Source organism: Artemia sp. Qi Xiang Cuo, chromosome 7 (genome assembly GCF_049724085.1).
Source record: "Artemia sp. Qi Xiang Cuo chromosome 7, ASM4972408v1, whole genome shotgun sequence".
Classification (NCBI taxonomy): domain Eukaryota; kingdom Metazoa; phylum Arthropoda; class Branchiopoda; order Anostraca; family Artemiidae; genus Artemia; species Artemia sp. Qi Xiang Cuo.
In genome coordinates, this window is record NC_142800.1 from 38,481,322 (window position 1) to 38,495,291 (window position 13,970).

Below are 13,970 nucleotides of genomic sequence, written 5' to 3' on the forward strand. Positions count from 1 at the left end.
TGAATGCTATAACATAAAGTGCAAAAAAGGAGTATCTAACCCCTAGGTTGCCGCTAATTCACCGTTCGTGATCTATTTTCCTATGCGAAATTGCAAATGTCTTATAATTTCTTTTTCACCCCAATCCTCCACATTCTTTTTTCTTCAATAATTAGCTCCTTGATTAAATACACACGCACACATATAAGTAGCTGATTCAAAATTATTATTAGCCGAGTAAGCAATGTTCCTTTCGCTGAGATTGCATAATTAAAATCACCACTAAATAGATTTCATTGGCAAGTGCCTTAAGTCAGGTTTCCCCGCATCACATATTATTTACAAGTCAATGTCGAAAGAGTCTTATTGATCTCAATCATAGAATGACTCAATTTAATAAATTATTATAATAGTTTCAGATTATCTATCCCCCTTCTTGTCTCATAACTGTAAAACTAGAGTCTTAACGTTAATTTTTTTTTTTAATCTGCAAACGACAAATAACAATTTTCCTTAAATTCCAATGTTAAATATCTCTCTCGTATACAAGAAACTGCCGGGTTTTTACGCATAAATTTGTTACATCCAGAAGCGTTCCGCATTTGATTATGCTAAGAGGGGCGCACTAATTTGGTTTCTACTATTATTTTGAACTACGCTACATTGATGCCATCTATGTTTAATCAATGGTTGAGAATTAAATAATACGCAAGTTGTTTAAAAAGGAATTTGCAAAATTGTGATTGTGTTATAAACCTAAATAAAAATATGAGGTTATTTGATAAATGCGCTTAGGTCAGAAATTGCAGGTAGGTCGTTAGAAACCCCTTTTCCATCTGAAGGGGTGTGTAGCGGATTACAGTTGGTCTTATCGAGTTCAAGGATCTGATCAGGTTAGTATCAGTGTTGTCAGGGGCGTCGTCCAACTTTGCCCGCTTTTGCTCGGAGTTTTGGTCAACAACATCCTAAAATAACAAATTATTTTCAGTTTTCTCACTAGGTAGCTCGTAAACTTAAAGACCTAAATTTGAACATACTTAAACACATAGAGAAAAGAGCGGCAGTCCTAGATGGAGGCTAAACCAAATATACTTTTAATATGATGCTCTTCACTTTAAAGCTGCTTATACTTTTAAAAAAGCTTCCTATTTTAATTAAACAATATGTCTTTTAACCTCTGAAACGAGGTAAGGTTCTTAATACATTTCGCATCTTGCATCACAAATTTTATGTTATTAAATTAATAGCTATGTTTGCGATAATATGTCATAGCCTATTGCATCAAGGGCCAAGAAATTAAAATACGAATCTATCGTTCACTATTAGCATAATTGAAAAACACTCAGAAACTCAATACATTGCTAAAATCAATTAGAAAGGTCGATCCGTAAACTATTATCGCAATAGCAACCTCTTTTATGCTATAGCTGTTAGCACTTTAAGAAACAAAAAATGTATGCCTTTTCTACTGAGAAAAAGCAACAAGATTAAAACTTAGCGAGTAAATTATTTTGCTCAAAATTCCGTCTGGTTAAACTCCTAAATAAAAAAGGGGTCAGCTCCCCCTAAGACGTACTCAACACATAGAATAATGCAGATAAGATGCAGACAACACAAAAATAATAATAATTGTGTATTAGTTTTCAACAGATTTTTATTCCAAATATGAATGGGGTTCTCCCTCCCCTTCTCAATACCAAGCACCTTACGCTAAAGCTGTCATCACTTTGAAAACTCTCCCGTGTGTTTTTTATAATTTGTTTTAAATCTATCAGAAAATTTTCTTCACCATAAATAAATCGATTAGAGCATTATACCTGGAAAAAGGTTCACACCCACTTACCTGAAAAGGCTTAAACCCCTCACAGTGGTAGCTACTCAAGGAAGAACTTAAATAAGTGATAGTTAATCTTTACAATTCTAGTTCTGATACAAGCATATTTACATATAAGTCTAATATAAGTCAATGATGACTTAAGTGCCACACAAAATGGTTTTCTTTTTATTATAATACAAGAAAAAATTTGCTCACCCGCATTCGCTTGGAATTCTCCATATCACTATCAGTGCAAATAATTAATCAAAAAAAGAAAAAAATCTATTTGACTCGCTGAAAGAGCTTTTCAAACTGTACAAAATTGTAATTTGGACCTCTATTTTATACTAGGAAAATTAATATATTAACCTCTAACCAAGATGGACAGTTTTTTTTTCGTTTTTTTTTGGGGGGGGGGGAGGGGTATTGAACTCACCTTAAATGGTGTGCACTTCGTATAGATTATGACTTAAATCTGACTGGCTTGACTGTCGAGTCAGAAACCTGTCTGCTAAGGCATATACCAGTCATGATAATAGTTGAATGAATGTGGTAAGTCAATGTACCGGTTAAACTGCACAGATACTCATGCCCCAGGCGTAGGATCAACACAGTATATTCTTGTATAATTCCTTATATATCTATGATTGGCCCCAAAAAATGGGTGTTGGCCCAGAAACCCGTCTGGTTGCATTACACAATCTCGTCCATGGTTCCAAATATAACGTATTTGATCGCTTTATAGGTCCATAATATGGGAGGTTTTGTTTGTTTTATACGACCTGTCTTGACATTCCCTATTGCCTTACAACTCAAGTTACGTATCAAATAAAAGTTTATTGTAATACAATACAAGAAAATATAATTTTCTTGTATTATAATACAAGAAAAATTTAATTACCTGCATTCACTTGGAATTCTCCATATCACTATCAGTGCAAATAATTAATCAAAAAAAGAAAAAATCTATTTGACTCGCTGAAAGAGCTTTTCAAACTGTACAAAATTGTAATTTGGACCTGTATTTTATACTAAAAAAATGAATAAATTAACCTCTAACCAAGATGGACAGTTGTTTTTTTTTGAGGGGAGGGGGGGTATTGAACTCACCTTAAACGATGTGCACTTTGTATATATTATGACTTAAATCTGACTGGCTTGACTGTCGAGTCAGAAACCTGTCTACTAAGGCATATACCAGTCATGATAATAGTTGAATGAATGTGGTAAGTCAATGTAACGGTTAAACTGCACAGATACTCGTGCCCCAGGCGTAGGATCAACACAGTATATTCTTGTATAATTCCTTATATATCTATGATTGGCCCCAAAAAATGGGTGTTGGCCCAGAAACCCGTCTGGTTGCATTACACAATCTCGTCCATGGTTCCAAATATAACGTGTTTGATCGCTTTATAGGTCCATAATATAGGAGGTTTTGTTCGCTTTATACGACCTGTCTTGATATTCCCTATTGCCTTATTACTCAAGTTACGCATCGAATAAAAGTTTTTGTCTTCTTTTATCTCCAATTATGTCGTATCGCTAAGAAATATTAAAGCCCAGAATGACAACGTATTGCAAGACCTTACCTTAGACCTTGGCTCCTCCTGTTCCTCCAAAGGCACATAGGGCATCCGTTAACAGCCTCCAATCATCCCGCAAATGAGCTGTGGCGTAAATGTCCTCCCACTCTGGGATTAAGGATGCGTGAAGGGCTCTCCTGTCCCGCTCATATGTCCTGTGAAGTGTGTTTTTGGGCCTTCCTCGCCGACACGTGCCGTCTGGTTGCCACTGGAGGGTCATATTCGGTAGTCTCGATCTTGACATACAGATAACATGGCCAAGATAGCGCCATCTTCGTAGCCTGACTACATCAGCGACATCAGGCTGGTTTGTGTAGTGGCGAATTTCCATGTTTGTTATCCTATCCTTCCAGTTAATGTTTAGGATACGTCAAAGACAGTTGTTTTCATATGCAGTGAGTCGTTTTTCCTGCTCAGCTGTGAGTTTTAAACATTCTATCGTGTATGTCAAGATCGATAGGAGGTTGCTTCTGAAAAGGCGAAGTTTTAGCTGAAGTGAGTACTTCGCTGATCTCCAGACTGGTCGAAGTCGTTGAAATGCCGAGCTTGCCAGGACTATTCGTGTTCGCAGTTCTTTTTTGGAGTCGCCACTAAACGAGACGGTGCTGCCAAAATATCGGAAGTCAGTGACTTGCTCTATGCTTTCAGTCCCCAGCTGGATATTCATCGGTGAGTTAGTGGTTGACATCGCTTTGGTTTTGGGGGGGTTGATATGTAACCCAAACTGCCCTGCTCTTTCGGCTAACTTGCATAAAAAGTCTTGAAGTTTGCTTTTGTCTTTCTCCATCAATCCAGCATCGTCTGCAAAGTCGAGATCTTAGACTAGTCTGCCTGCAATTTTGATCCCGTATCCATCAATTTGCCTGAATATGTAGTCCACTATGAGAATAAAGAGGAATGGAGACAGTACGCATCCTTGTTTGACACTTGTCATCACTTTGAAATATCTTGTGTTTCCTTCGGAGGTTCTCACGCAGCATTCCGTGTCTTCATACATTGCTATGATAAGGCGAACCAGGTTTTCAGGAATACCGTAGAAGATCAGGATCCTCCATAGTATTGGGTGGTCTATTGAGTCGAACGCTTTTTCAAAATTGACGAACAATAGATATAGACGTTGTCTCCATTCATTTGATTCTTCAAGCATGGTCCGCAGTGTGAATATCAGATCAGCGCAAGATCTTTTTGGTCGGAAACCATGTTGCTCCTCGCGCAAATGCGGGTCTAAGGCAGCTTGAAGTCTTGTCAGGATGATTATGCAGAAGTTTTCCGGGTATCGAGAAGAGGTTGATGCCTCTGTAATTGCCACAGACTGTCGCGTCTCCTTTTTTGAACAGTTTAATAATGGTTCCTGCTCTCCAGTCCTTTGGGACTTTTTCTTTTTGCCAGAGGAGGGAAAAGAAGACTAGCCACACTGAAAGGGACCTGCGGATCGATGACTTGACCATTTCTCCAGATATACGGTCACTACCCGGAGATTTTCCATTCTTCAGCTTTTTCGAGGCTGAAAGGATCTCGTCCGCCGTTGGCTCGTTTTCATTAATAAGAAGATCCAAAAATGGGCTGTCCGGAATATCTGGTGGAACAGAAGGTGACGGGCGATTGAGAAGGCTTTCGAAGTAATCCGCCCATCTATTTTTCCGGTCATCTGGATCAGTTAGCAGTCTTCCGTTTTCCTTTTTTACTGGTCCTTCTTGTACGTTGGTCTTCCCAATGATTTCTTTAGTTAGGCGGTACACAGCTCTCGTGTCACCACGTCGGGCTGCTTCTTCTGCCATTCTTGCTTTCTCATTGAGGTGCTTTCGTTTGTCTGACCTAGCACTTTTCTTCACTTCTCTGTCCGCTTCTTTATAAGCTATGTCTTTCATGACATCAGCAGAGAGATCATTACTGAGCGTGCTCTGTTTTATTTTCTTGCGGTCTTCGATCAAGTCCAATGTCTTCTAGGATATCCACTGTTCCTTTATTGACTTTTTAAAGCCAAGAACTTCTTCAGCAGTTTCTGCGTAGTTCTGTTGTATAGTCGTCCAAGCTTCTTCCACATCTTGTGGTATATCAGCAAGTGCCTCGAATCTGTTCGAGAGTTTGATGTTAAATTGTGCCCTAACATTCTTGTCTCTGATCTTCTCCACGTCAAAATTGCTTGGTAGTTTTGTTGGTTGTCGGGATTTGTTGGAGTGGAGTTTCAACTTGAGTGTCGCTACAAGAAGTTCATGATCCGACCCAACGTCCGCACTTCTGTAACTCCTCACTTCTTTCAGACTAGTTCTCAACCGTCGTCGGATTAGAAAGTGGTAAATCTGGTTTTTGACAGTTTTGTCTGGGGATGTCCATGTATACTTATGGATATCTTTGTGCTCGAATAATGTACCTCCTATCAAGAGGTCATTCGACATGGGAAAGCTGACTAGCCTTTCACCATTTTCGTTGATAGCTCCAAGCCCGTGATGTCCCAACACCTCGGGGCAGTATGATCTGTCCTGACCAACTTTCGCATTTAGGTCGCCTGACAAGCAAGCGACGTGTTGGAGAGGGATGGAGTCTAGGACGGACTGGAGGGTTTCATAAAAACCGTCTTTCGAGGTTTCATCGGCATCATTTGTTGGTGCATAGCATGTGACCAGCGACAGTTATGCGTGTTTAGATGCAAATCGTGTACACAGGATTCTCTCGTTAATCGGTTTCCACGAGCAGAGAGACTTTGCTGCATTTGGGTTCAATATAGCTGCGACTCCGGCTGCATATCTGTCCGTTTTTCCGCTGTACAGAACTGTATAAGTCATGTTGCTGTTTACTGTTTTGAGCTTCTTTTCTCCACAGTCTTTCTATCGTGCTTCGCCACTGCGAGGATATCTAGCCGAAAGTTTTCGCACTCTTGTAGAACTTATTCAGATTTTGAAAGGGTCGACATGGTCCTTACGTTCCAAAACAGAGACAGAGACAAGACAGAGTAAACCCTAGAACTCAGGACCAAGCCATAGAAATCAAAACCATACCATTGAAATTGTGGATAATGTCTAGAGATCATGGTCAACTTCTATGCAATCATTAGTAAAACACTGAAACCTTGACAATTTCATGAAAAACAAGAGGAAGGTAGAAAAATCAGGGGTACCCCAAGAAATCGAGACCACCATAGAAATCAAGAGCAAACTGTGGAAATTGCGGTCAACCTGTAAAATCATTACCAAAACAATGAAAGCCCCAAATATTCATAAAAAATCTTGCAAGATGAGTCACTTATCTTGTTACATCTCCCATTAAGTGTCATTGCTTAAGATGTTCACAGCCGTTAGTATGCGGCACTCGCATGTTTGTCATGCTCGGTGGATTCTCCCAAGGGGCCCTTTTAGTCCGGCTTGTGAGATTTGATGGCATCATTCATATTGGACCTTGTCACGGAAATCCTGGGAATCTTCCAGAAAAACAATGTGCCAAAAATGGCTAGGAAACCCGCAAATATTGAAGAAATAATAGAACACCTGGAATCCTGGGAAATCTGCCAGGGATGGGAGTCTTGATACCTAAGTGCTAGAAACAGGGGTGCTGTGACATCAAAAGGCTGCGTTTCAAATCCGAGGGGGGGGATGAGTTTGAAATCCTGTATTAATTTCCTAGGGATATATTTGAAATCACATACTAATTCCTTATTATTGCTACTTTTTAAGTTATCTCGAGCAAGATCATTTTTTAACCTTGTTTGTTGCCTAGCCGAAGTCCAGATTCCGTCCCCAGAACGAGGATCAAACTCAAACTCACTGATCAAACTCCCCCGCATCCCACGGGAAGGGTGGTAACAGGAATTTACCCCTTTAAATTTTTTGATATTTCTTCTGAAAAATGCCCCCTGGGTTGCATGAGGAGGGCTGGACACTTCTTTGGAGGCAGTCTGTGACTGGGGCAGTACCTGTAGTGGACAGAGGCGGGCTAACAATAAATAAACACTTAAAAATCATTGAAAATTACTGCTTTGTGCAACAAAAAAAAAACTATAAATAAAACTGCCCAAAAAAAGGCAGTGCTGAGCTGGCGACGGAAAAAACAGTCCTCCTCCTCTTAGAGATATCCCCTCCCCCCATTATAGGGATTTCTCCAGACCGATTTATTTCAGAGACGACAATACCGTATGCGGTGCGTTCGTTTCTAAAATGTGTCATTGATTTGAAATTGCATGAAAATAATATTATGAAAAAATTGATAAAAAAATGAAATTATTTGACATCTATTGTTGTCTCACGATAAATTTTATTTAAAAACTTTTATTTCATAAAAGGAAACTTTAATATCAAAAGGAAGAGTGGGGGGGTGTCTTATGATTATGGTGTGAAATCTAACATCCCACTCGAAGAAATGGATATTTTAATTAATAGTCCTTTGTAGATATCTATTAAAACGCTTTAAACCTATCTCTAATAACAATCCCCCCTCCCCTATGCATGCCAGGACCCATGATTTTCTATAATTCACTTAGGGGGGATGATCAAGGGGTGGAAAGTTCCGAAGCAGCCACTGTGGTGGCTGGCAATTAGGCCGGGCCAGTAACATAAGATAAATAAACACTTTAAAAAAAAAACACTTGAAAATTACCGCTTTGCGCAACAAAAAAAATAAAACAGTGGAAAAAAAATAGACAGTGCTGTGCCGGCAAAGGAAAAATGGCCCTCCTCCCCTCACTGATGGTTCCCCTCCCCCTCATCTTTCCTTAAATTACGCATGTTATTGTTTATATGGTGTGAAATCATTATAGTCCTGGCTCAAAGAAACGCGGTATGTGCCTTAAAGACTCTTAATATTCCTTAAATTTAGCTTTAACATCAACTCAGCCCTCTGAAAATGATTACTAGGAATTCCATATTTCTTTAATCTATACATATTAGTGTCTATATTCTATCCCATTCTAAGCCTTTTCATGTTTTGATTTTACGTTTGCATTGTCCTGTCTGAGTACGCTGTAATTTATTTAAGGGCTCTCAGAAATACCTCAATAGTGCCTAAAAATTTACCTCTGATAACCACCCCCCCCCCCTTCCCTCTGGAATTTCCTGCTAAAAGCCCTCATATTTCTTTAATTTATGCATATTATTGTTTATATTTTATCCCATTTTAACCCTTTTCATGTTTTGATTTTACGTTTGCATTGTCCTTTCTGAAAACGATATTTGTTTGTTAAGGGCTTTCAGAAATACCTCAATAATGCCTAAAAATTTACCTCTGATAACACCGCTTCCCTCTAGGATTGCCAGCTAGGACCCATGATTTTCTATAATACACGGCTATTTTTGTGTATATTAATGATACGGCTTTTTCGGCTTTTATTTTTTTGTCGTGTTTTTAAAGGGTTTTATTTCTGTTTTCTAAAATTGTTTGTAATTTTGCTTGAATTAATAAAACTGTTATTTACAATGTCTGTGTTTTCAAGATGTATTGTTTAGCAAAAGTAAGGTAAGCATTTCCCTTCATTAATATCTCGAGAGAAATGTCTCCTGGAGCGTGTCAAAAATGGGAAAGTAGCACGTCATTCTAGTGTTTGTCAAAAAATGAGGAAACTCAGGTGTTGTACAAAAGGCTAATTATAGAATATGGTTCCAGATACAAAATACCAGGAAAAGCAGTTTAGTCCTCTTAGTTAGAGTGCATTCCATTGGAAGGGAATTGACCTTTCGAATCCTGGTTGGTCAAGAAGTAAGAAAAAAGCATGAAAAAAAAAACGCTTTGAGCGTTTTGGGGGCGAAAAATAAAAAGCAGTAAAGAGGAAAATTATGTTGAGGGTTTCTGGCAAAAATGTCAAAAAGACATTACGTGACAGTGTTGCACAATAATTACGTAAGGTGTGTGCTCTCGTTATGTTATAATCGAGGATCCCCCCATGGGTCCCCGTCGAAAAATTGCGTAAAATTGCGTCAAGCATATTACACCTGAGCGTTTGAAACGGAGTAAGTTGTGTGACCTCAATGGAGTCCAGAGCGGTGTGTCATGGAGTCTTGCCAAGTGTGTTCCCTTTAATAGAACTGGTTACTGCATTGTACAGGTGTGAGGGCTAAGAGCCCCCCTTGTTAATTGAATTTGTGCATTATCCCGAGCGCATTCCAAGTAATTGAAACACAAGAGAATTTTACACAAAAACAGGGCATCTGAAAGAAATATAGGGGTGTGTCACGTGACATAGCAGGGCAAGTCACAGAAATACACAGGGGTATGTCACATGACGTCAGAGGGCATGTCGCAGAAATAAACAGGGTGTGTCACGTTACGTCAGAGGGCTCCACTAGAAATCTAATGCTATTTTTCCTGTTGCTGCCATGTCGTCAGACGGCTCCGGTAGAAACAACTGAGTGCATTGTACAGGGGCGAGGGGCTAAGAGGTCCCCCTTGTTGTTACTGCTTTTCTATTATCCCGACCACACTTGAAGTAATTGAAAAATCTCTTGACTCTTTCCAAGGATGGAAATCTTGTCAACTGGTAACAGGGGAGATGGGTTATGAGGTTCACTTATTCACCCCCTATAGGACTCAGAGAAATGCCATGTTGATTTCCCTATGGGCGTGCTTGAAACTGGGGCGTGGTTGAACCGTTTGAAGTCTGCCACCTGGAAACAGGGCTGGCGTGATGTCACAGGGCATGCGTTGTAAATCCTATGGAAAAAGGGAGGGTATGCTTTTGAATAGATTGAGCCTATACTACTAGCATGTAGATTGTAAAAATGTGGAACAACAATATCTGAAGAACAGCTTACATTACTAAGTTGAACCTATCAGGGTAAGTTGTGTTAGATTTTGAAGGCACTATGTGTATACTTTTAATACTACTACTAAGATTACTGTAACTAATGACACTAAGGATATTAAGGTGAAACTTTAGAGGAAGTTTAGAGGGTTTTGCTATTTAATAAAAAAAACCTGTAAACATACTGGTTTACAAAAAGGGCATATAAGCTGTATCATAGGCAGGACAAAGCTATCATAGATAGCAATTTCATAGCAAGTTCAAAAAGAGCTAAACTGACTGAAAATTAACAGTTCTAGTCCCCTTTTTTAGAGGCAAAAATGATTGGAGGGCAAGCAACCCACAAAGAATAATCCAAAAGATGGATTCTTACAGGAAAAAACACTAAAATATTTTAATATTATTTTCTTTTTTCATGAGAGACTATCTCAATAAAAAACGAACAGAAATTAGTTAAAAAAAAAAAATTCCACGAAATTAGTTTTTCTAAGAAAAGTAAATGTCTTCATTAAACCAAGAATGGCAGAAATAAATTCAAATAGCCTTCCAAGTATAAACTACCACAAATCATAACCAACAAATAAATGGCACCCAAAACCAACAGAAACTATAATAAATAACCCAGTCATACTCAAAACGAGCAAAAATTAACATAACTACCAAAATTCTTTATAATTATAACATGCAATACTGATTGGCACGAAATCAAAAAAGCAGTACGTATTATATCTAATGATAATAAATTTATTATACAACAGTCCATTCAAGATCGTCCAAATCTTGTTACTCGAATTGCGAAACAAAAATTTGCTCAAATAATCAATGATCAAATAGTTTATGGTAACGAGCTGTAAGTAAGAAGCAGCCCGGCTTAATAGTAACCAAAACTCTAAGAAACAGAATTTTGATGCCAGTAGGCTAGATACAACAGAAGAATAAAACTTTCATACTGATTTCAAATACTTAAGTTACATCAAGTTTAGTCTTACTCGTCAACAGTTACAAGCCTGAAAAAAATTGCCCTATTTTCGAAAAAGGGAGGAAACTCCCCCTAAAGCGATAGAATCCTAATCAAAATCAAACCATCATATTCAGCGTATGAGAAAACCCCACTGTACAGGTTTCAAGCTCCTACTTGCAAAAATGTGTAATTTTGCTCTTTTTTTTGCCGGAAGAAAGATCACGGGTGTGTGTTTATTTGTTTGTTGGTTTTTTTTTTTCATGGGTGATTGTATCGATCCAGTGGTCATAAAATAACGCGAGAGGGCTCATTAAAACGGAAATTAAAAGTTCTAGTGCTCTTTTTAAGTGATCAAAAAAATTGGAGGGCAACTAGGCCCCCTCCCACGCTTAATTTTTCCCAAAGTCACACGATCAAAATTTGAGATAGCCTTTGGTTCAGCATAGTCAAACACCTAATAAATATGTCTTTGAGGATAACTTAATCCCCCACAGTCCCTGGGGGAGGGGCTTGAAGTTATGAACTTTGCCCATTGTTTACATATAGTATTGGTTACTTGGAAGTATGCAGACGTTTTCAGATGGGATTTCTTCTGGTGTGGAGGGGGATCAGAGGAGGAGGCTATTTGGGAGGATCTTCCCATGGAGGATATTGTCATTGGGGAAGGGACATTTATATGACGGGGGCCGCCAGATTTTGCAGCAATGTTTATAAAAATGATCAGAAATTTAAAAAATAAATAAGCTCTTTTAACTGAAAGTAAGGAGCAACATTAAAACTTAAAAAGAACTGAAAATATTACATATTTGAGGGGTTTTCCCCTAGTTAACATCTCGTTCTTTACGCTAAAGTTGTTTTTAGTACTTTGATTAAAGCTCTCTATTCTTATTAAACGGCCTTTGTGATTCAGGGGTAATTCTTAAAAAATTAGAGCATAATTCGAACTTTAGCGTAAAGACCGAGGTTATGCCTAGGGGGAGAATCCCTCATTTACGTAATAAAGATAAACGAATATAGAAGTTCGTTACGTAAGTTATTTCGTAAGTTACGTTAGATCAAAATTTCGAGAAAGCCATTTACCCAAAAAAGAGTAATATTAATATACGAATTTCATTTTAATTATTCATATACGGTGAGCCAAAATCAAAGCTGTATTAATTTAAAAGCTTTCAGAAATTAAATTAAAAAAAAAAAGTTTTTTTAACTGAAAGTAAGGATCGACATTAAAACTTAAAACAAACAGAAATTATTCCGTATATGGAAGGGGCTATCTCCTCCTCAACGCCTTGCTCTTTACGCTAAAGTTTTTTATTGTTTTAACAAATTGAGTTGTGAGAAAGAGTATAACTTTAACGTAAAGAGAGAAGTGCTGAGGAAGGGACAGCCCCTTCCATATAAAGAATAATTTCTGCTCGTTTTTAGTTTGAATGTCTCTCCTTACTTTCAGTTTAAAAAACTTGTTTTTGTATTTAATATTAGTATTTAATAAGAGACACATATTTGGAAAGATAGCAGCATATGAGTATACGATTGAATATCAAAAATATGCACTACCACACAAGAGTTTGCTATTGATCATGAGTCCTTGTCATTGAATCGAATTTGATGATCTTATTTCGGCTGAAATTCTAAATACCGACGATCTTTTATTAAGAGAATGAGTCTTAAATTAGATGTTTCAAAATCCATGGGGAGGGGAGATTTAAACCCAAATGAGAGTTGTATGCTGAATAAAATGGAAGATTTCAGTGCCGCTTCAGTTTTCCAATGCAATACAATTCAGTGACATCTCTAGCGGAAGATAAAAAGCAAAAGTATTGGAACCATATTCTAAAATTAACCTACTGCATGACAGCTAATATTCTCCATTTCTGGCAAACACTAGAATGACGTATTATTCTCCCAATTTGACACGCTCCGGGGGGAGGGGCATTTACTCTCAAGATATTAAGAAAGGGAAATGCGTGTCTTATTTGTGCTAACAACTACATCTTAAAAATACAGACATTGTAAATAAAAGGTTTTATTATTTCAAACAAATTGACAAGCAATAAAACATAGAAAAAAGACAGCTAAAAAAAACACAACAAAAAATTAAAGGTGAAAAAGCCATATCATAATATACACAAAAAAACGTGTATGGTAGAAAATCGGGACTCCTAGCATGCAACCTCGGAGGGTAGAGGACGGGGGAGTGATATTAGACATGGATTTAAAGTCTTATCAGAGCTTTTAAGGAAAATATCCCTTTTCTATTGAACTAAAATTATGAATATTTAACATTATCCTAACAATAGGTTCCACCCTCCTAGCAGCATTCATTTTCAGAGGGTGCCTTGATAATAGACGTAATTTTTAGGCATTATTGTGGCATACAGATGAACAAAATATAAACAAAAACACGCGTAATTTAAGGAAAGACGAGGGAAGAGGACTCCAGGGGAGGAGGGGCCCTCTTTGAGGGGAAGAGGGGCGTTTTCGCTCGCCAGCTCAACATTGCCTTTTTATTCATATATTTTTTTTTGTTACAAAAAGCAGTAATTTCCATGTGTTTAATTTTTAAATGTTTTCTTATTTATTGTTAGCACCTCTCCCTCCACTAGGGTACCGGCCCATTTGCTGACCACTTCTGAGTAACTTTCCAGTCCCCCCCCCCTCGCAAGGGTTGTCTCAGCCCTGACGCAACCACAGGGCGACAGTTTTCAGCGAAAATATCAAAACGTGCAAAGGCGGAAATTCTTGTTTCCACCCATCCCGCGCGCTGTGGGAGAGTTTGATCCGTGTCTACTCATTCCAGGAATGGAATTTGGTCATCCCCTGCAATGCAGGAGAGTTTACGCAATGTTGACTCGTTCCAAGTGGATGGAATCTGGACTTAGGCTAGGCGATAAAGGAGGTTAAAAA

At 38.2% G+C, this 13,970-nt stretch overlaps 1 long non-coding RNA gene across 1 annotated transcript in view; it reads right to left on the reverse strand.

The window, feature by feature from the left end:
• Positions 1 to 616: 616 nt before the first annotated feature.
• Positions 617 to 13,970, reverse strand: part of LOC148950248 (uncharacterized) — a 30,567-nt gene continuing 17,213 nt past the window's right edge. The window contains exon 2 of the long non-coding RNA XR_016141960.1: positions 617 to 944. This is a non-coding gene — a long non-coding RNA (uncharacterized LOC148950248). The remainder of the gene's footprint in view (positions 945 to 13,970) is intronic.